General features: G+C 45.1%; 1 protein-coding gene and 1 pseudogene across 1 annotated transcript in view; both read right to left on the bottom strand.

Annotated features, from left to right (window-relative positions):
* CDH20 (cadherin 20) overlaps positions 1-20,328 on the bottom strand; it is a 213,191-nt gene that overhangs the window by 92,005 nt on the left and 100,858 nt on the right. The window lies entirely within an intron of this gene.
* Positions 1,209-2,023, bottom strand: LOC138428270 (GTP-binding nuclear protein Ran-like; annotated as a pseudogene).

Genomic DNA, 20,328 nt, shown 5'->3' with positions numbered 1-20,328 from the left:
GTCCGTAGGATTGCAAAGAGTTGGACAACTGTTGCTTCAGTCTAAGCAACTTAGCCTGCATTAGTGTGCGTGTAGCTCTTTAAGTGGTGGTGCTTGGATTTAAACTAGCCTTGAGCCCTTGTCCAGTATAGCATAGCAGAGGACAGCTGAGAGGAGCAGAAATCAGCTGCTCAGGGCATATGTCGCAGCGGCAGGAGTGAAATCTAAGTGCAGGTCATCGTCATCGTTGTTCTTTAGTCATTAAGTCCTGTCCAACTCTTTTGTGAGTCCATGGACATAGCCCACCAGACTCATCTGTCCATGTGATTTTCCAGCAGGAATACTGGAGTGGGTTGCCATTTCCTTCTCCAGGGGACCTTCCCAACCCAAGGATTGAACATGAGCCTCATGCATTGGTAGATGGATTCTTTACCAGTGAGCCACTCCGTTTAGCTGTTTAGTCCCTCAGTCATGTCTGACTCTTTGCGACCCCGTGGACTGCAGCATGTCATGCTACCCTGTCCATCACCAACTCCCAGAGCTTGCTCAAACTCATGTCCATTGAGTCGGTGATGCCATCCAACCATCTCATCCTCTCTCATTCCGTTCTCCTCCTGCCTTCAATCTTTCCCAGCATCAGGGTCTTTTCCAATGAGTCAGTTTCTTTGCATCAGGTTGCCAAAGTACTGGAGTTTCAGCTTCAGCTCTTCCAAGAATATTCAGGACTGTCTTCCTTTAGGATTCATTGGTTTGATCTCCTTGCAGTCTAAGGGACTGAGCCACTAGGAAGTCCATAAGCACAAGTGGTAGAATGTTATTAGGCTGAACACATAGGGACTGAAAAAGTGTGTACCTGAGTCAATAAAATGGCTTCAGACCGACTGCCTAGGAGAGCAGAGAACAGTAAACTGAAGTCATGATGTGAACTTAGATCTAAACTTCTCATCCCAAAGAGAATTTTGGATTTAACTTGTCACACTCATAATGACTAATTGTGTCTTCACCTCATAGATCACGGATTTTGCTTTTTTTTTTTTTTTAAGATATTTGAAATACAACTTTGATTCTAAACAAAAAGGAAAGGGAATGACAGGATCAAGATTGCACCTCTCAATATTGTCATGTGACCATAGATAGCAGTCTTCTATTTGAAACTCAAGGAGAAAACAACTGTGTTTCAAAACACCTAAATATGCAGGTCCAAACACTGAAGTTTTTTTAAACTGCCACATTCACTCCAAAGCCGGTCCGTTTCCTTCAGCATCCAAAGATTAAGCACATGTTCTGCTTAGCTATATAATAAAGTGGCAAACACGCTGCACCGCTGACATCACAGGACAGTTGACTATAAAACTAGACTTCTGACGCTGGGCCCCAGCCTCACTTTCTCACAGGTCATCATCTTCATCCGGGAGAGCAGTTGTCTGAGCAACCTCTAAATCGTGCTCAAACTGTGCTGCCAAGGCTGGGTCCATGCCCACGTCTGGCAGGGCAAGGGCAGGCATGGCGACAAACTCCAAGTTAGGGGCTCAATCAGTTTTCTAGCAAGCCAGAGGAAGGGCTTTTCAAAGTTATAGTTACTTTTGGCAGAAATGTCATAGTACTGAAAATTCTTCTTTCGGTGGAAGGCAATTGACTTTGCCTTAACCTTTCTGTGCTTAATATCCACTTTATTGCCACACAGCACAACTGAGATATTCTCACACACTCGTATCAGATCTCTATGCCAGTTGGGTACATTCTTGTAAGTAACTCTCGATGTTACGTCAAACATTATAAGGGTACACTGAGCTTGTATATAATAGCCATCTCTCAGTCCACCAAATTTCTCCTGACCAGCTGTATCCCACACACTGAACTTAATCTGTCCTCAGTTGGTATGGAACACAAGAGGATGGACCTCAACACCCAAGGTAGCTACATACTTCTTCTCAAATTCACCAGTCAGATGACGCTTCACGAATGTAGTTTTTCCAATACCACCATCACCAACCAATACAAGTTTGAACTGAACTTGGGGTTCTCCTTGAGCAGCCATCGCGATGTTACTGGCAGAAGCATCTCCACGCCCGTCTGACTGAATGCTGGAAAGATGGCGGAAGTGCAATTCAAATACCCGGACACGCAGCGGGCGGACGCCGGAGCGCGCCAAGGGAGGGCGGGGCAACGGCGGCACGCCGCTCCCACGCGGCCCGACGCACGCGTGCACGCAGGCCGCGCAGGCTTCGGCGTCGCACCTGTTAGCCTGCGGCCTGGGGCGGCCAATTTTGCTCACTTTTTCAACTGCTGTGTCCTCAATCCGTAATACAGAAGCGATTAATGAGTATTTGCTGAATGTCACAAACCCTTTTCCTCTTGAAATTCTCTGACATCTACACGCAGGTTTTCCTCCCAAGTCACTGGCTGCTCCTCTTCAGCCTCTTTATGTACTTTACTTTCTCCTTGACCTTCCAGGGTTTCTCAAGAATCTACCCTTAACATACATGGAAATCTACTATACTTACACTATTGAGGCTATCAGGCCGGTCTAGTGGTATTCACTATCCTGTAACTATTGCCTCCCCAGTCTTTAGTTCATTTTAAATTTCTCTTCTGAGCATCATAGCTGTATCTTCAACTATCTTCTAGCAAACTATGTTTTGGAATCCTGTGGACACCTCAAATGTAACAAGTCTAATATAATGCAACTTAGCCCCCATATTCGAACATTTGTGTTTTTGGAATAAAATATTTTATTTCAAAGGGAGGGTCTAGAGCTTTCATCATATGCTCTAAAAGTTCCATGGCCAAGAAAAGTTCAGAACCAGTGTGCGTTCTTCCTAAGAACCAGTGCTTTCCTGTGAATCCCATTCCCAGGGGTTAGGGCAGATTCTTGTGTGCAGGCAAAGAAATGTTCGCCATTGCAAGGTTTCTCACCATAATCCCTTGCTCCTTGTGAGAAGACCATAATTATTTGGTCTACATATATGGCAACCTGCTTTGCTCTGCTATCATTCAACACTTGCTTAAGCTCTGTTCTGCTTTTAGGACCAGCCTTCCTGTTGGTTTGTTTCAGGCTACTGTCTTAAGGTAAAGTGAACCGAGATGTGAACAAACATATCCCAGGATATAAAAAAAGAGGAAGAAATTTGAAGGAAGTCAGAACAGGCACTTGTGTCTAATTACATAGGAACAAGAGTGAGAAATGAGAATAGATAATGATTAGGAGGAAACTGGTAATTTCTAAGTAAGTAATTTGAGAGGAATTGTGGGGAAAACAGACTACAAGTGATAAAGAGAGGATAGATAATGAAGGGAGTGTGAAGGTGCTTGGAAAGGCAGTAGTGAAATTCGTGGCCGTGGAACCGAAACGGAGAGGAAGGACTCGAAAATATGGAGAAAGGGGTTAGAGTGTTTGATAGAGAAGGTCAAGTTCAGGAGCAAGGTAGTGAGAGAGGTGACAGCAGAAAACAGTTAAAGAAGGTGGGAACCAGAGGCAAAATCATGTGCTTGACATTGTCTTCAGTGACACTGAAGAAGCTGAGGTGTTCTTATTTTCATGCGTAGGTTAGCAGAGTGGAGATGAAATCAGTCAGAAATTGTGGGAGAAGTGTGTGTGGTAGGTTTTAACATTTTCTACAGATTATTTGATACTCCTCCTTATGTGCCTGATTCACTTCCCCTTAAATATGAGCCAGGCTTTGTGATTGACTTCTAACATAAAATGCAATGAAATTATGCCGTGTGGCTTCTGGGAGTAGGTCATCAAAGGTGTACAACTTCTATCTAGCTCTCTCGTGGGATGCTTGTCTTTGTAACTCCGCTCCTGTGTTTTGAGGAAGCTTAGGCTATCTTAGAGATCTACATGGAGAGGCCTGTGACCCTCAGCCCAGGCTGAAGAACCAGCCAAAATCCAGCACCAACTGGGCAGTCCTCAAGGGGAACCGTTGGGAAGATCTTCAAGCCTTGTTGAACTACCCCAGCTGATGTCACATGGAGCAGAGAGGAGCTTTCCCAGCTAAGCCCTGCCCAACTTGAAGATCTGAGAGGAACATATATGATTATTACTGGTTTAAACCATTAAATCTGGGTGGTTTATATGCAGTGACAGAAAACTGGGGTAGAGTTTTAGCAAGGCAGTCAACTGAGATGTTTCACTTTGAGTGACCTGAATTTAAATCTTTGACCATTAGTGTGACTTGGAATAGGTTACGTAACATTTCTGAGCCTCACTTTTCGTGTCTTTAAAGCTGGAATGATTTAGACTGTGGAGGTTTTCGTATGATTTAGAAATAATTGGTACAAACCCAATGGCTGTTACACAGTGGTCATTCAGAAAATGGTAGGATAGTTGTTATTTATTACTAAGGAAGCTTGGAAGGAGCTTGAGCTTTGGCACAAATAATATTTATGTTTACCTTCTGGTTCTGTTGCTAATTAAATTGCGACTTTGGGCAAGGTATGTAGTTTCTCTGAATCATGCATCCTTCTTATGTAAATGGAGGATGAAACCTACCTTGTAGGGTTGTTAGAGATTAGAACTAGTGTCTGAAAGATAGATTAGAAACCACATTGTAGGACTTCCCTGGTAGTTGAGAGGCTAAGAATCTGCCCGGCCATGCGAGGGATATGGGCTTGATTCCTGGTCTGGGAAGATTGCACAAGCTGTGGGGCAACTAGACCCATGCCCCCCAGCTGCTCAGCCTGTGCTCGAGAGCCTGCGAGCCACCACTGCTGAGACGCAGCACCCAAAGCCTGTGCTCTGCAATGAGGGAGGCCGCCGCAAAGAGAAGGCCACGTGCCACGACCAAGGGTGGCCCCTGCTCTCTGCAGCTAGAGAAAGCCGAGTGCGGCAGAGTGAAGACCCAGCTAGGCCAGAAATAACATGAAATAACTTTAGAAAAGAAAGAAAGAAAGAAAAACATAGTGACGAACACATGGTAGGCACTCAATAAATAGAAGGCATCATAATGATTATTGTAATAATGACTGTTATAGCCCTGAAATTAATATGGCTACTGGCAGGAGTAGGGCAAACTAGAAAATCCTGAGCCAAGCATCAAAGCCTTTGAGGCAGCTGGAGGAAGATTCTAGTAGAAGATGGTGGTGAAGTTTTGGGAAGGATGATATTAATAATTGATATGTTTCAAAAGAAGGACCTTTTGAATGATGAGCATAGAATGAAGACTTACAAAAAGCATTTAGAGTGACCCTCTTCTTCTACTAGTACTGAGAATAGGAGGAAATAGGTTAAGGAGATTGGAAAAATAATGAGTTTCTTAATATTAGAAGAGGCCACAAAACTCCAACATAATGGATCTGAAATTATGAGAGAACGAGGGAGACCAAGAGACCAAGAAAAGTGGAATGACTGATAAGCAGCGTTGGTTTCATGGATTTTAGTGAACAAGAGGGAGATTTCAACCTCTCAGTCATTCAGCACTCATGGGCATAGCTCCATTCTCTGCTCTAACATTAGCCATACACATAGGCTTGCCCAGAGCTTGAGGTCATTCGCTGGTCTTCCACCTTTGGGCTGAGTCTCTCTTAAACTTCCGCAGACAAATGAATCTATTCTTAAAAGGCTATCAATCAATAACTTAATAGCTCAGTTTCTGGGAACCCTCATTCTGAATTCTCATATCTACCAACTTCAGTCTTTCTTTACAAAGACCTTGGTTTTCTGGCATATCCCGTACCATATTCCATGACCACTGAATTTCTTTTTTGACCTGTTTGACAGAAATGCAAACAGGCTTTACTCAACAGTTCCTGAGAAAGGTACATGTCAGCTTCTGGAAACATTCTTTAAAAAAATGTTTTATCAGTCTAAACAGCATGATGTGTGCTCCTGTCTCATGTAACTTCGCTGCAACACCATTCATTCATCTGACTTTTGCTGAGTATTAGCTGTGCACTAGGCGCTGGTCTAGACACCTGTGCTCCTGGAGCAGGGCCTCCTGCGAGCAACTTTCTGGATCCTACTGGAGTTCTCTCTCCTTTTCCCTTCCCCATCCTTCATAGAGTACTGAGCTTCAAGGAGCCAAGGTACTGGTTCTCAGTTCTCTGAGACGGTGCCATGAGAAGGGTCCCTGAATGATGCTCTCTGGAGGAGTGCTCCCCCAAATTTCACCCACAGTGAGGTCAGGAGCTTGTGCCAGGATGTAAATCAATGGTCTGTGTCTTCTATAAGGAACAATCTCCCTCTGGAAAAGATGCCAGCTGAACTCAACAGCGTTCAGCGTTGGCTTCTGATCTTGCCACAGATTGGAGCAAAGAGTGTGTGGACAGGTGCTGATCTGTAGGCCACACTCTGAGAAGCACCGTTCTAAAATGTATATTGCAAATTGAGGATCCAAATTGCTGCATCCAGCCTGCAGATATAGTTTCTTTGGCCTGCCACTGTTTTCAGCATTCTGAAATGGAAAGATTTCACATAAAATCTCCCGTTTCCCAAACCGTCTTAATCACACCTTTCTTTTGTGTCCCTTCATCATTGGATGTCTTGGGATTCCACATTCCTACATGGCAAGAGTCAGAAGTGACTCTCTCTTTTAGATAGGGCATGGACCTTCAAGGAGCCCAGCAGGCCCCTTTGACCTCCTTTGTTTCTTTATGTTGCCTACTGCCCCCTAGAGGCGTTTGGATTCATAACTCCTAAGAATCTTGGTGGTGGGGGCAGGTCAGTGAACCAACGAGATGGTAGCTCAGTCCAGGGAAGGGAGAAGATCTTGGCTGCCGTGTGATTGGGAATACCTCTCCTCAAGGGAGGGACAGACTGGGAGAGGAGCATGGAAGCATATATATCACCATATGTAAAGTAGAGAGCTAGTGGGAATGCACCCTGTGATGCAGGAAGCTCAGCCCGTGCTCTGTTTCAACCTAGAGGGGTGGGAGGGAGGGCAAGAGGGAGGAGACCTGTGTACACCTATGGCTGGTACGTGTTGATGTGTGGGAGAAGCCAGCACGACATCGTAAAGCAATTATTCTCCAATTAAAAATTAAAAAAAGGTTTATGGATGCTCCAGAATGTAAATGACGATGTAACAGGCTACCTATCACTCAGAGTGGTAATCCAAAATGCAAGCTTTCAAACACTGAAAAAATGAAAAGAATGCCTCTCCTCTTCCTTCCGTTATTCCACCCGCTCATGGAGGCTTCTCTCATACCCTCTCCATCATAAAATTACTCAGAGTTTATTGCCCTGAGCCTGCTCAGCAATGAGGCTGGGAAAGAAAAGGCGATATGCGTGTGTTCGTTCATGCTCAGTAAGTCACAGCTCCAGTCCATCAAGCACCGTTTTCCCAAGAATCTGGGGAGCTGTTAGATCCGTAAGACCTGAGGGCCAATCCGTGCAGGGTAAGAGGCTGCCTCGGAGGACCAGCCCTGCATCCCACTGCTGACCGCTCGTAGATGACTGACTGCAGACCTTCCCGAGAGAGGAGGCTTTATCAAAGGACTGCTTTAGAAAGTGCCTTTTGCTTTTCTAATGGTCCAACGATCTTGTTACAAAGATTCTTGTTTCACTGCTCCCTCTAATCCTTACAAATTTTACAAAATGGTGTTTGATCTGACTTCTCTGAAAGCACACAGTAGTCTCTGGTTTTAGTCAGATTTCTTGATGCTCTTTTTTCTCAGCTTAAATCCTTGAGTATATTTTCCTGTGCCTTGTGAGGTATACTAATTAAAACAGAAGATTATAAGGGGTGAGTGTGTTACGTATCACTGGACTTTGGGTGAAGTGAAAGTGAAGTCGCTCAGTCGTGTCCGACTCTTTGCGACCCCATGGACTGTACCCTACAAGGCTCCTCAGTCCATGGAATTTTCCAGGCAAGAGTACTTTAACCAGATGTGAGTAAAGTTCTGAAAAACCACTGTGATGGTCTAAGATAGATGCTCCACCTGGCAAATCCCCGTGACCAGTACTTTGCTTGGTGCTTCCTTATTTGCATTTTCTTGTTTTTTATTTATATTATACAAAATATTATAAGATGAATGGTCCCTAAAGTGAGAGGAAAGAGAGGAAAACTGAATGCAGAAGCCACGTTTTTCTCAATCTAAAACCAACTGAGCTTAGAATTTTAAGCATGTCATGGTGGATGGGAAAATACAGAGACACTACAGTCTGTAAATTCCACAAAACAGGGACCACAATTGGAGGGGTGCATAAAAGACTTAAAAATCACATCATAATCAATCTAGATCATATACTTTTGGGAATAGAAGAATATAAATGAATAATAAAGCATTCTTATTAAACAAAAAATATTCTATAGAACAAACAGAATTTGGGAATGTTGATGGGACGCAAAATAAATGAGGAGTCCAAGTTGGACACTATTAAATGCTTAAAGGAAGGTGGCTTTGGTGAAGGTACCAGGTGCCCCTGGGGTCAGCATGACCATGTTACAGGCACAAAGATCGTTCAGTGTTCTTCTTTAAATGTGTTTATTTATGACTGCACTGGGTCTTTGTTGCTGCTTGAGTTGTCTCTAGCTGTGGAGAGCGGGGCTACTCTCCGTTGCTGCTGTGGGCTTCTCACTGTGGAGGGGTCTCCTGTTGGGGTGCGTGGGTTCCAGGGCCTGGGCTCCATAGTTGTGGCCTGCGGGCCCAGTTGCCCGGGGCACGTGGGATCTTCCTGGAGCAGGGATTAAACTGGTGTCCCCTGCGCCGCAAGGCAGGCTCCCGGCACCGGGGCCAGCGGGGAAGCCCCTCTCAGTGTCTCTGTGCCCCGCCCTCCTCCATGCCCTACACTGAGTGCCTCTGTGTGCAGCGTTTGTATTCGCGGTGTGTCTGCTTCACCTGATAAAAAGAACAGTTCCCGGATGAGCTCCAGCCTTCAATTTGGCTCTTTCCGAAGTTCTGCCCTCCCTGTATCTACGCCCCCTGCACTGTGACTCCAGCTCTTCCTTTAAGAGGTGGAGCTGGCTTCCTTTCCTTTGAATCTGGGTGGCCTGTGACCTGCTGCGGTCAGGAGCGTGCAGCAGAAGCGACAGCGGCCTCGAGCTGCGGTTCGCAGCCCCGGCCGTAGGGCACCTGTGCGCTCAGCGCAAGCGTCGCCTGCCGGAGGGTGAGACCTCGTGAGGCAGAGCTGAGTAAGCCCATCCGGCTCAGCCAAGTTCCCGGCTCTGCTGCAGAGTCTAGCCCAGATCAGAAAATGTTCCTAGCTGGCTTGAAGCTGACTACAGACGCATGCGTGAGTTTCGCTGAACCCCGCTGAGGTCAGCGCTGTCCAGCTGATTTTCGTGTTATTAGTAACAATGAGTGGTTATTAAGTCACGTGTGTTTTTTTTGTTGTTGTTGCTTTGTTACCCAGCGTGACTGTGGCACTTGGTAAGTGTATCGATCAGCTGTAGCTGTGATAAAGCCATATGACAAGCAACTCCCAAATCTTAGTGGCTTATAAGATTTCTTTCTTTCTTTCTTTCTTTTTTTTTTTTTTTAATTTCCTTCATATCAGCTTCAGGCTGACGGCAGGGTTTAGGGCTCTTCCGTGTATCTCTCATTCTGGAATTAGGGGCTACCAGGACATGATTTTCTCATGACAGATGACAGAAGCGCAAGGGTCAAGCCAAATTAGGAAACAAATTTAAAGGCTTTGTTTGCAGCATGCCCACTAACGTTCTGTTGGGTAGAGGAAGTCGCATGGTTAAGCTGAAAATCAGTGTGGCATCTCAGTTTACTGGTACTGCTGGGCTCTGTGAAGTCACGTGTCTAAGGAAATGCTATCTAATCTTATTATAGGAAAGAAATGAAGAATTAGGAATAAATTAGCCATGGGGAGAATTATTCAGAAGGCATAATCAGGAAACTGTTTTCTGAAAGACTGGATGAAACTCATTAATGCAATAAATCGTTTGCCGCAGAAAAAGCTAAAACAGCCTATTGAAGACAGGTGGTGGTTCATATACTAGCGTGAATATGTAATTATATAGTTTTTGGAAACATAAATTACCTGGAACAGGAATATGCCAACCATGTTTTCACTTTCCCTGGTAAACTCACCTACTAGTGTCTCTTTATCTCAGGGAAGCACAGTTTGGGGGTGTGTGCTAGTTCTCCTTCTCTGGGTTTTATAATTTGGTCTGCTCCCCTTTTAGGGTTCCCTTGGGTTTACAGTGCTGTGAAAATAGGAAGATATCTTTCTTCTGCTCTAAGAAGTCTTGAAGGCAGCAAAAAAGTCATATATGTGAGTTCAGGCTAATATGCATTATAATTATTAAAATGCCTTTTAGTTTGAACTGTAAAATGAATTGAAACAGTGAAATGAGGCTAAGTTTATGCCACTATAGAAAGGCAGGATTCTGTCTTGTATATACACAGAAAAGTGCTCTGAACACCCTAGTACATGTGTCACGTTGCACTCTCCTCTGAGAGTTTCAGAATTGAGACATGGCTTTTTTGTGGTTGACTGTTAACACTGCTTCTTGCATTGGTAGGTCTTCCCTTGAACACTGCCACTTTATTGTGCAGGAAGTAGGACAGTCAGTAATCATTTTTGTTTGTTAAAAATAAATATATACTAGCGCCCAGTATCCACAACTATTTATCAGAAAAATTATTTGAAATAACATATTGAAAATATTGAAGTACTCTACGTGTTTTTGGCTGGTTGCCCAAAGGATCTGTCTGTTCTGTCTGTCTGTCTGCCTGTGTCAAATGCCTGTGACAGGAGCACGTGACCCTGGCAGAGAGTTGGGGTCTTCTGCAGAGCCCTTGTCCTCCTCCCTGTCTTCTCTGAATCAATCCCTCTCTTTTTCCTGTCATGCTCCACGCACTTGAGCACATATGATGTCAGGGGAGAAATCTGTTATGTCCCTTGGGAGCAATCAGTGGCAGAGGAGTTGAAGGGAAAGAAAGCAAGAGAACCAGGCAGAAAGGCAGTGAAAGGTGCGGAGCTAACATGTGGAGACCAGTGCACAGCAAGTAGGTGGAACCGGCAACATCAGCGGTTTTGAATGTAGAAATAGTGGTGACGCGTCAGCTGAACGGAGGCGGACCCGTTGTGATGCCACTGAGCCCACTTTCTAGCTTCAAAACGTTTAGTCTTGGTCATCCACGTCAGTTCACTCTACTGCCCAAGTCCTCTGCACTTGGTTGAGGTATCTGTGCCAAATAAAAGCAATTTATGCAGTTCTGCCTTGAGATGATTTGTGTTTAATGTTTCATCCCACCCAACCTGAAAACACAGTGCAGATAAAATGAATAGGGAATTCACTGAGGGGAAAACGAGTGGCAGAAATAAATTCTACATGGAGTATTTTTATGGATTCAAAGAATGCCAAAGTTGGGAAAGAAGCTAGACACGATACTGTCCAAGCTCTCATGTTATCGGTGAAGCCAGTGTTCAGGGAAGGATAGTGACTTGCTCGAGGTGATGTGAAGGCCAGTGACAATGTCAGCCCAGACTCCTGGCCCTGGGCGCAGCGCTCTTAACCCAGAACTTCCTTTCTGCCTGCCCTGTCTGAGCCATCTTACAGTGATTTTTGTGCAAGGAGAAATCAGGAAATGTAGTCTGTTACGGCATCAGCGGGGTTAATGAATCTTTTCTACACACCGTCCCGTTCAGCCCTTCATTTAACAATATTTAAGAATGTCTATTGTAAGTTCTGTGTATTATACAGTAGGCACACAGGGCCAATAATATTTTATGTATTCTCATCAAGAGGGGAATTGTAAGGGCCATAAATGGCCTGATGGAAGAGGATGGTGAACACGGCGGCTCACAAATCGCGTTTCCTCGGCTGAAAGAGCTGAGTGACTGAGGCCGTGAATTCCTCCTGTCTCACAGGCCCACCTGCCAATGGGGCAGAACATATGAAGACGTCTACCGTTTACATTCTGTTCCGGTCAAAGGGTGGTGGTAGCAGGACTGTTTGCCCTTGTGGTGTGTCCATCTTTACGGCTTGCATATATGAATATGAGCAGTGACTGTCGACCGCTGACTGAGTGCCCAACACTGCGGGATCCTTCTTCGTCAATTATTTCCATTAATTAATGAATCGACTTAGTCGGTCATTCAACCTTCATTAGCTGAATGCCTCCTGTGTGCCACGCCCTTTTCTATTTCTTTTATATTCCTCACAATAGCCTTAGGATGGGCATACACCTGCTTATTCCCCATTTACAGCAAAGGAAACAAACTTAGAGAAGGTAAGTAAAATGTCCCCAGTCAAGCAGCATGTAGGGTGTAAGTCAGGAATTAAACCCATAGGCAGGGTGTCTAATTCAGCAAGTCCCTGGACACAACACAATACGTGAAAGACCTGATAATAGTTTAGCCAAGGCTAGTCTTGGGTGTGAATAGAGTGAGTAGTTACCCACGTGGTGTAATTTTGTAATTCTTAGGAGAATCCCATGTCCCAGATAATTTCTACTTAATGCTGTAGTGCCTAAATTCCACAAATAGAAATGCTTTCTTTTAGATTATTACACTGATGGCTTCTAAGTGTAACTACAGCATCTATCCTAAGTTCAGAATTTCCACTAAATTTAAAGCTGGATTTTTAGAAGCTTTCTACATGTTTCACAGGCATCTCAAATTCGAGGTGTCTAAAACTGAACTTCATTGGTTATTGGGAGATGCAAGTCAAAACCACAACGAAATAGATCGCACTTCACATTCTCTAGGATGGCTGGGGAAAAAAGACAGGCAATAACAAGTGCTGATGAGAATATGGAGAAGTTGGAGCCCTCATCCATTGCTGGTGGGGATGGAAGATGGTGCCGCTTCTTCAGAAAGAGCATGTCATGTCCTCACAAGAGTAAACCCAACAATTCCACTACTACGTTTAGTCTCAGTAAAATTTAAAACATATGTCCTCACAAAAACTTTTACTTGAATGTTCATAACAGAATTATTCATAATAGATGGTGGAAACATCCAAATGTTGGCCAACGGATGATTGGAAAAACAAAATGTGGTATATCCATACAATGTAACGTTAGAAGGAAGTACTGATATTTGCTACAAGATGGATGAGTCTTGAAAACGCTGTGCTACAAAAGACCATATGTTATAAAATTCCATTTATATTAAATCTCCAGAATAGGCGAGTCTGTAAACACGGAAGGTAGATTAGTAGTTGCTTAGGGCTGGTGTAGGAGGTATATGTGGAAATGGAGAGGCTAATATATGCAGGATTTCTCTGGGGGGTGTGTAAACTGTTCTGAAATTGCTTGTGTTGATGGTTGCATGACTCTGAACATGTTAAAAACCATTGGGCTATTTTAAATGGGTGAATTATATGACTTGCAAATTTTATCTATCAGTTGTTATATTTATTAAAAAATAAAAACAGCATGTTCCACCCATTTTCCAGGGCAGCAGCTCCCCTCCTGCTCCCCCGGCTGAGCTGCGCGCTCTTTGCAGTGGTCGGCTTCCTATTCATATTCATCTCCCTGTACCTAGCATCCTGCCTGGCCTGCGTCAGGTTCATTTTACAAAGCAGAGTATCGTCAAGAAGACAGGAGCGTGTTCCTCTCTGCTAGGCACAACCTGGACAGGGTGAGACTCTTGGGAACCTGGGAGAAATGGATGCACTGAAGGGCGGGAAAGAGTGGGGTTAAGGGACAGCGGGAGGCGCGGAGGGCGCCCCGCCCCGGCCACGGCTCTGCCCCCGCCACGGCTCTGCCCGAGGCTGCCCCGCGCGCCTCCAGCGGCACCGCGAGGGGCGGTCTATTGCAACGGTCGGGCGCCAGCTCCGCGCGAGGTTGCAGGGACAGGATGTGACGCCGTCAGGCTGTGAGCTCGGCTGAGTGGCTGAATGGCTGTCCTGCGAGGTTCTCAATCTCCTGATCGGTAGAAGGATAGGAATACTTACTTCTAGGAGTTGTGAAGATATGATGAGAATGCACGTAAAGACTGTAATATGGTGAAAAATGCGTTGTTTTTATATCATTATTTTGACGTTGAGTCCTGTCCTCAGACGCCGTCACAGTCAGGGGCTAGACGGAGAAACTTTACGGCGTTTTCTCTCAGCCCTTCCTTATCTCAGACCCCCGAAAGTATTCTGAAAGAACCGAGAGAAAGTTCTCTGAAAGAACTGTGAACTGTACAAAAATTGGAATAAGTTCAATTGCTAATCACTTTATGGAGCAAACTGCTCCCATACTTCATGACCTTCGTTTACGTTGTGTTAATTCTTTTCATCCGCCTTAGCCTGGCAGTCGGTGAGCTTCAGGAGGGTCTGCAGCGGGGCTGGATGTGCGGGCGTCACAGACGGCTGCAGGACGCGCCGCGGGACGGACGCGGTCAGGAGCCGCCCGAGTCAGCCTCGCTCCGCCGCCCGGGAGCCGTGAGCGCACCCCCGGCAGGTGACTGACCTCTCGGGGCCGCGGTTTCCGTGTCTGTAAGAGTCAAGTCATGCTAACCGTTCCCTTGCAGGCGTCGGACGGGAAAAGTGAGGCAGGCAAGTAAAACTGTTACAACATCTGGTGCTTGGTAAGCCCTTAACAAACGTGCTTTAAGCTGAAGGATACTTTGAAGACACGTTCTCCACATAACCAATAAAGCAAATTCAGAGTTGCATACTGCATGTTACAGCAGTTCACCTCCAAGTCAGTTCAACAGGTTACTTATCACTGCCTGAAATGTCAGGGAACTGTGCTAATTGTCCCTGTCAGAGACTTCTTCTTTTAAACTTTGATATTTTATTCATCATGAATTTTTGTGTTTTCTTTTTCAATAGTCCAGGAAATATTATTTAGTTATTGAGCTTTTGTTTTGTTTGCTTGTTTCTTGGGGCCACACAGTATGTGGGATCTTAGTTCCCAGACCAGGGATTGAACTTGTGCCCCCTGCACTTGAGGCTTTGAGTCTTAAGCCCTGGACGGCCAGGGACGTCCCTGTCAGGGGGGTCTTATAGTAAGTAGAGTGGACTTACTAACCGACAGGAAGGTTTCCATAATATCGAGTCTCCTTTAATTGACTCATAAGCATTATGTTTGATTTTTACAGAATGCTATGTGAAGATGTGTTCAGAAACATAGAGACACATCGGATGCCACAGCGGGACTGTGATATTCCTGCTGTTATCCTGGAGCCCTCAAAGAGGACATGTGCCTGTGTGTGTCCTCCAGACGAGCCCGCCCAGATTTCTTTTCTGCAGGGAAAATCTAGTCAAATACTGAAGAACTCAATACTCATTCTTTGTGTTGTGATTCTACTCCCGAAGTTGTTTCTAGGGTTCTGTTTTCTAAGAGTAAACAGAAATATACCATTTTCTATACGGTTTTCTCATTTCTTATTTTTCAATTATGAAATCCAGTACAAGTTGAATCCTTGTTCTTGAACAACACAAACAAGAGCAATGACAAACGACAGTCGCCCCAGTCGAACAGTAAGCCCCCAAAGAGGCGACTGCTCAAACAAAATGACAAAAGCACTGCCTAAAATCCATGCTTGGTGGAGCCATACCATCTATATTTAGCTTGGGTTGTTTTTGGAGCTTATTAAGCCTCTTGCTTAGGCCCAGGCTCTGATGATACATCTAGGTTTGAGGATCTGGGGTTTATGAGAGCAAGGGGCTACCAAACACATCATTAGCCCAGACATTACTTTTTAGTGGCCCTGTTTTCATGTGTGAGAATGGTGGTAACTCAGAGAGAGGTTATAATCCTCTGGGAGATCTAAAGTAGCGGTAATATATTATGTTCAGTAATTATTTTTTAACATATGCTTTCCATCATTATATTTCAAAATAAAAATGCAAAACAAAGACATAAATATAAAAAATGACAATACAGATCTATATTTAAGCACAAAGAGTTTTGTATTTCATTGAACAAAGCACCAGGTACCATATTAGGAATGTTGGTATGATCTCATGTTTGATTAAACAGATGTTCTTAGTAATGCTGACCGTTTGCACATCTGCTCTGTTCTTGGCACTGTCCTAAGTGATTTTCATATATTACCTTGTTTAATCCTGACACAAATAATGATATGGTATATTTTAACCATATATATATATATATATATATATGGTATATATGGTGTACTTTGACTATATATATAGTCAATTTTATATATATATATATATATATATATATATATATATATATATAAAATTTGTCCCCATTTTACACATGTGAAAACTGAGACTTGGAAAGGTTAAGCAGCTTGTTGAGGTTCACACAGCCAGTACGTGTGAGAGCCAGGTACTCTGCCCCTAACAGATAAAGAGAGACACACAAAACTATCAGTAATTGCTCTCTGTGGGTGTGGGGTTTTTTTTTCTTTCGGCCTATCTTTATTTTTAGTTTTCTTCAATGAGTTTATCTGCATAATAAATGAAGTCAGGAGGTAAATTGAACCATAAGCAACCTTCATATCAAGGCAGAAGGAGGTGACGGGAGAAAGGAAGGAAAAGGAGAAGTAAAAGGCTGATAAGAAAAGGGAGGAAGGAGGAGGAGGGAGGGAGCGAAAGAAGGCTGTCTTCCCGAGGAGGCTGTGAGGTGCTGTGTGCAGCTCTGTGCCCTCCTGCCTGCCTCTGGGGGTGGCCTTGATGCAGTCCAGCTCAGGACCAGAGCAGCGGGAAATGTCATGCAGAACACAGGATTTGGGGAAGGGACTTCACATCTTTAGAACATTGTGCTCTTTCCAGCTACGGAAAATTGAGCATCGCGATACTGAACTGGGTTGTAATTGATCTTGAAGACCATATCTTTTACAAAATGTAGTCATCTAACAGAATGCTTTGATTATTTTTAGCAGAAGACTATTAGCCAACAAAAAGTTTGCCCCGTTTCATCATCAGGGCATGTTGTGGGCACCGGGCAGGGACAGAGGAAGGATTAGCAGCTGGAGGGGTGGGCCAGTCATGTGGGAGAGGCAGGATACAGGAGGCCGGCGGCGGGACACAGCAGGGCGACCGTACGGTGTATCTTTCTAAATGAGAGGGGATCGTATCATCATTAACTGGGACAACAGACATATATGAAGATGGTCACTGATAAACTGGGAAGTGTGATCGTCCTGGAGAAGCCAGATCCGCAGCCTAACCGAGAGGCAGTAGGACTAGACGTAGGGCATGAACGCAAGGAGCAAAGAGAAACTAAAAGAGAAGGTCCAGCCTCATGAGTGACCACAGAAGTTCAAACTAAACCGAAAAATGTTTCCTTTACTTTTCAAAATGACGGAAAGTCACTTAAAAAACAATTAATCTGCCACTTGTTGAATTCCTATATATACTGGGTAAGTTCTAGGCCTTTTTGAAAAGAACGTTTAATAAACTTTTAATTTTACAATAGTTTTGCATTAACAGAAAAATCACAAGAGTATTACAGAGAGTTACCATATACCTTGTGTTCAGTATCTTACTATATTATGATGGTACACTTGTCGCGAAGAGTTGACTCACTGGAAAAGACCCTGATGCTGGGAGGGATTGGGGGCAGGAGGAGAAGGGGTCGACAGAGGATGAGATGGTTGGATGGCATCACTGACTCGATGGAAGCGAGTCTGAGTGAACTCCGGGAGGTGGTGATGGACAGGAGGCCTGGCGTGCTGCGATTCATGGGGTCTCAAAGAGTCGGACACGACTGAGCGCCTGAACTGAACTGAACTGAACTGAACTGATATGCTTTTATTAACTAAAGCCCACATTTCATTTGGGTTTTCACCTAATGTCTTTTTTCTGTCCTGCTGTTCCGTCCAGGCTAGGACATTACCTTTAATCATCATGCCTCCGTAGTCTCTCAGACCTCATTGCTTCTGAAGACCTTGACAGTTTTGAGAAGTGCTAGCCGGGTATTTTTTAGAGTGCCCTCAGTTTGGGTGGTCTGATACTTTCCTCACGGTTAGTCAGGGCTCGCGGGTTGGGAGGGAAGCAGCCCACGGAGGTGAAGGGTCATCCTCCTCATATTCAGGCTTCGCGCTACCGACATAGCCTGTCTCTGCTGGCGCCTGGCCGCCTGGCTGAGGCAGGACGGCAGGCTTCTCCACTGTAAAGGACTCTTCTCCCCTTTCCCTGCTGAGCTCTTGGTCATACTGAGTGAAGTAAGTCAGACAGAGGAAGACAAATATCATACGTGGAATCTAAAGCAAAGGGCACAAACGAGCTTACCTACGATGCTGCAGTGGCCACAGACGTAGAAAATACCCTTGTGGCTGGGGGCAAGCGAGGGGCCAGCTAAATCGGAAGACTGGGATTGCCGTTTACACACTGCTGTATGTAAGACAGATAGCCAATAAGGACCGATGGTGCAGCACAGGGAACTCTGCCCGATACGCTGCAATGGTCTATATGGGAAAAGGCCTGAGAAAGAGTGGTTATGTGTGTATGCATCACTGATCCACTTTGCTCTACACCTGAAACTAACACACCATTGTACGTCAACTGTTCCCCAATAAAAACAAAACAGAACAGCCCCACTGCACTCTTTGAAAGGCAGTGACTGAGCAATGCACGTTTAAGGATCGGGGAGTCAGGCTGCACTTCGTTGATGGTGGCATATTCCCATTAATTATTTGGAATTCTCCTGCCTGGAGACTTCCCTCTCCTCCCTTTCAATGATTTATTTGATCATCAGTTTCTATCAGAGTGGGCTCACGGGTGTGTTCAATACCGTGCTATTTGCTTCGTTGCTCCAATTGTCCCTGCTCTCGCCGCTGGGCCCGCGTGTCGGCTCTGTGGATCTCTGGCATGCCCCGCCCTCTGTTTCCTTGGCACTTTTTACCTTGCTGGCACCTGAAGGTGCTCCAGGTTCATCTCGTGTGTTTTCTTCCCAACCCCTTAATTAACCCCTTAAAAAAATCAGCCATTTTTTTCAAGGAGCCCTGAAGAATGTTAGAAAACGATGTTAAAAACCGAGATATGGGCCCTAGCTGTGCTCTATGCTCCTGGGGTGTTGTTACTTCTGGCCTTCTCAGGGAACAGAGACAGGAAATATATGTGAACATGTTAATTCATGTGTATAAATGTATCTACAATTATATCTCTCTATATATCCACTGTTGGAGAAGGCAATGGCAACCCACTCCAGTACTCTCGCCTGGAAAATCTCATGGACGGAGGAGCCTGGTGGGCTGCAGTCCATGGGGTCGCTAAGAGTCGGACACGACTGAGCGACTTCACTTTCACTTTTCACTTCCATGCATTGGAGTAGGAAATGGCAGCCCACTCCAGTGTTCTTGCCTGGAGAATCCCAGGGACGGGGGAGCCTGGTGGGCTGCCGTCTATGGGGTCGCACAGAGTCGGACACGACTGAAGCGACTCAGCAGCAGCGTATCCACTGTGTCCGTATCAAGCTAAGTATGAGTTGTCCCCGTGCCTCTGATTGTTGTCCAGTACTGCACGATTCAGTCTAATGCCTCGCTTCCCTCATCTGTAACCTCGCATTCCAACCTCCACCCCTGCCATCTGTTTGCATATACTCAGTTTTGGTGAGAATGCTAAAAGACGGGCACTCCTGCGCCATTGGTGGCAGTGTTGGTACACTTCTTTTGTGGAAAGCAGTTAAGTAAAATGTGTCAAGAGCCTTAAAAGTATCAACTGGTCAAAGGGTCAGATAGTCTAGTCATGGCTCATTTGGTTAAGAATGTGCCTGCAGTACAGGAGACCTGGGTTTGATCCCTGGGTCAGGAAGACCCCCTGGAGAAGAGCATGACTACCCATGCCAGTGTTCTTGCCTGGAGAATCCCATGGACAGAGGAGCCCGGCAGGCTAGAGTCCATGGGGTCACAAAGATGCAAATACAATTGAGCGACTAAAACCTTTCACTTTCCAGTCAAGGGGGCCAAAAAGACAAGAAAAGCAGAAGCAGCTACTCCGGCAGGGAGGAGCACAGTGGACCCGGGAGGAGCCTGTAGACGCGGATTCAGCTTCCTTCCCTTCTCCCAGGACAGGCAACTTTTCTGGTCAAAGCTTGCCTGGGGACCTGCAGCTGATAGTAGTGGGGATACAAAGTATTTGATGGGCATATGCAACAAATTCAGTTCTTTATCAGACATGTTTTCTTGACATTTTTCAAGAGAATTAATTGTTCATGATTTACCTCCAAAGTCAACTGGCTGGTAGTTGCTGAGAACTCATTTTATACCTAAAAAAAAAAAAAAAAAAAAAAAGACTGGGATTCTCAGAGAGTTCACAGTCTAGATACTGTGACATTTATGCTTGCAAGCATGTGGGCTTACTCTCAGTCATGTCAGACTCTCTGCAGCCCCTTGGACTATAGCCCCCAGGATTCCTCTGTCCAGGGATTGTCCAGGCAAGAGTACTGAAGTGGGTTGCTGTTTCCTCCTCCATGGGATCTTCCCCAACCCAGGGATCGACCCATGTCTCTTGCAGTGGCGGGTGGATTCTTCACCACTAGTACCACTTGGGAAGCCCTTAGTGAGTCTGGCCAACCTATAAACAACTCAGGTAT

This window comes from Ovis canadensis, chromosome 23, assembly GCF_042477335.2.
Source record: "Ovis canadensis isolate MfBH-ARS-UI-01 breed Bighorn chromosome 23, ARS-UI_OviCan_v2, whole genome shotgun sequence".
Lineage (NCBI taxonomy): Eukaryota > Metazoa > Chordata > Mammalia > Artiodactyla > Bovidae > Ovis > Ovis canadensis.
The sequence above is the reverse complement of the archived record's forward strand: the minus strand, read 5'-3'. Positions and strand labels throughout refer to the sequence as shown.